The sequence below is a fragment of the Marmota marmota genome, unplaced genomic scaffold, assembly GCF_001458135.2.
Source record: "Marmota marmota marmota unplaced genomic scaffold, marMar, whole genome shotgun sequence".
In the NCBI taxonomy this organism is placed as follows: domain Eukaryota; kingdom Metazoa; phylum Chordata; class Mammalia; order Rodentia; family Sciuridae; genus Marmota; species Marmota marmota.
This window is the reverse complement of record NW_026000254.1, coordinates 1,708,824-1,712,541: the sequence shown is the minus strand read 5'-3', so window position 1 is coordinate 1,712,541 and position 3,718 is coordinate 1,708,824.

Sequence of the window (3,718 nt, the reverse complement as noted above, 5' to 3'; positions counted from 1 at the left end):
GATTATGCAGAGGGGAGTGAAGGGAGCTGAGGGGGTATGGGGATAGGAAGGATAGTAGAATGAATTGGGCATTAAAACCCTATGTACATATATGATTACATGATCCTACATCATGTACAACCAGAAGAATGAGAAGATATACTTCATTTATGTATGATGTGTCATAATGCATCCTACTGTCATGTATAACTAATTAGAACAAATTTTTTAAAAGGATACATTTTCATGATGTTGGGCAACAACATCAAGCCACAGTTCCTCATCAGCCATGTAATTATAAGGATAAACAGCTAATACTCTATAGTATGCTGTGTTGTTTGGGGTTAGACTGTAACCCCAATGTATGTTGAGGACCTTCTGTATATATTTTATGAAATTATAATAAAAATACCAAAAAGTTTTTATGAAGCTGGACAAATTGATAGAATATTCTGCAAAGAGAGCTAAATATAAAAAATAGCTAGGAAAATATTGATAAAGAAAAGGAGGAGTGGGGTTGTAGCTCAATATTAGATCACCTGCCTAGCACTTGTGAGGCACAGGGTTCAATCCTCAGCACCACATAAAACTAAATAAAACAAGGGTATTGTGTCCATCTACAACTAAAAATATTTTTTAAAAAAAAGAAAAGAAAAGGAGCTTGACATGGTGGAACACACATGCAATCCAAGTGGCTCAGAAGGCTGAAGCAGAAGGATCACAAGTTTAAGGCCAGCCCCAGCAATTTAATGCAGTTCTAAGCAATTTATCAAGACCCTGTCTCAAAATAAAAAAATAAAAAGGGCTGGGGATGTGGCTCAGTGGTCAAGTGGTACCTGGGTCCTTCCCTTGTACTGAAAAAAAAAAAGAAGAGGTACAAGGATGGGGTATAGTTCAGTGTTAGAGCACTTGCCAAGCATGCATGAGGCCCTGTGTTCAATCCCCAGCACCACACAAAAAATTTACACAATATAAACATATATTGAAACATCATATTACATTATGTACAATCTTGCCAGGCACAATGGTACATACCTCTAGTCATAGCTGCTCTGGTGGCTGAGTTGGGAGGACCACTGGAGGCCAGAAGTTCAAGACCAGCCTGGGCAACAAAGAAATAATGTATCTCAAAAGAAGAAGAAGAAAAGAAGATAAAGATGAAGACAAAGATGAAGAAGGAGAAGGAGGCAGATGAGGCAGAGGAAAAGAGAGGAAAGTGTGATAATCTACAAATCCTACAAGATATTTTAAAATACTATGAAGTCCTTAAAATCAAAATCATATGTTATAGGCACACAAGTAGAAAAAAAGACAAAACAAATAGAATAGCTCATCCAGAAGCAAACCTAAGTCATGCAGAAACAGTATAATACAAAGATAATATCTCAAATCAATGGTGCAAAAATAATATTTTTACGTAAATGATGCGCAAACTGAACATTTGGAAAAAAAAGATATAGAAGTAAATTAATTCCTCATGCCACACAGAATAAACTCCAAATGCACCAGGAATCTAAATGTAAAAACTGAAATAATATGTCTTAGTCTGATAGTGTTGCCACAACAAAATACCACAGATTAGGTGTCTTAAACAACAGAAATTTTATTTCTCAAAAGTTCTGTTAGGTTTCATTCTGAAGCCACTTATCTTGTTTTTTTTGAGACAGCTGTTATCTAACTTAGTGTTTATATGATCTCATCTCTATGCATGTGTTGTAGAAAGAGAGTTCTCTGGTATCTATTCTTGTAAGGACAATAATCCTATTGGACTGGGGCCCCTTATGAACTCATTTAACCTTAATTACTTCCTTAGAGGTTCTATCTCCAAATACAGCCACATTGGGGATTAGGGCCTCATTTGGGGGGGGGGGGTCGGGCGGGCACAAATAATTTTCATTCTATTGAAGTTTCCATGCAAATAGATGATTATAAATTTGGGGCAGGAATCAGTGTGTAATTTTAGTGGGCACATAGGATCTGTTTGCCCTATTGTTGATGGTATTAATTTTGATCACTTTGTTAAGTTTGTGTTTCCAAGATTTCTCCACTCTAAAATTTGAATTCTTACCTTTGTAGCTAACAAATTATCATGTGGAGTTATTTGATTTCATATCAATATTATCTTTCTCATCTAATTTTCACCTACTAATGCACCATTAATGATTTATAAATGATATGGTGATTCTCAAATGTTAATTTTTGAATTTTATCATTATTCTAATTTACTAGTTCTCATTTTACTATAAGGAAGAACTTTTCTTTTATTTATTTACTCATTTATTTTATTGGCATAGATCATGGATTTTTATTTTATTCAATGTGTTATAAATCATTATGATTATTATTTTAATGCTCAAACTACCACAGATATAGCCATTGGGAGATGCTTTCAGGCTGCCATTGGTGTCTTTTTGACATTCTCATCATCATTTGAGCATGTTCTTACTTTCTAGTACAGGAAAATATTCTATATTGATCTTATATTTCATAGTCTCAGCCAAGCCATTTCTTCAAGGAGTCATGATTCCTTTTAGAGAAGACTGGTACTTAGAAAATAATACCTGATCATTAGGTATGCTCATTGCCTTTGTAATGCAAATGATCGTAGGCTGTCTCAATATATAGCACACGGAAATACACGCCCTTCTATACCCATACACACCTCATCCCTGCTTGTATCCTGCCGCAGTCTGGCTGGGCACAATCAGGAGCCACTTGTCAAAAGAAACTAACTTTATTTTTAGAACCACACACGCCAAACAAAACAGCTCCTCAGGAAAAACCCTCAGAGCCCCAACTGCTACCACCGGCTTTCCACAAGCCTCTCTCTCAACCACAAGCCTCTCCACCTCCCACAATCCTCCTGCTCTTGAGGCCGATTGGCTGGGTTGTGTGGGCGGAGCCAAAAAAGTCCCCCAATGAGCAGCTCCATGGTCTGAAAGGGCAGGGAAACAGCCCAATGAGCATCACCGCAGAGGAGCCAATCAGCTAGATGTTGCTGGGGCCGCTGTGAGCCAATCATCAGCCGGCAGTCTGAAAGGGCGGGGAAACAGCTCAATGAGCATCTCCAATGAGCATCACCGCAGAGGAGCCAATCAGCTAGATGTTGCTGGGTCCGCTGTGAGCCAATCATCAGCTGGCAGTCTAAAAGTTTGCTGGGGCCCCTTTGGCTGTGGCTCTCAACAGTATCCTTTGTATGGTATGTATGTATGTATCTATATATATGTCTATATGGAAAACCATGAATTTATAATACATATCTGTTAATAACAGTCTGTTATGAATTGAATATTTATGTTCCCCTAGATTTTATATATTGAAATCCTAACCACAAATGTGATAGTATAGGGGTGGGACATTTGGAAAGTGATTAGGTCATAAGGGTGGGATCCTCATGAATGGAATTCACACCCTTATAAAAGAGACCCCAGGGGCTGGGGTTGTGGCTCAGTGGTAGAGTGCTTGCCTAGCATGTGTGAGGCACTGGGTTCGATTCTCAGCACCACATATAAATAAATGAATAAAATAAAGATCCATCAATATCTAAATTTTTTTTTAAAAAAGAGACCCCAGAGAACTCCCTCACCTTTTCATCTGTGTATAGCAAAAACAATGCTAAGCAGGAAGTGTGAATCAGGCGGTATAGCGATACCAGACTTCAAACTATACTACAGAGCAATAGTAACAAAAACAGCATGGTACTGGTACCAAAACAGGCGGGTGGACCAATGGTACAGAA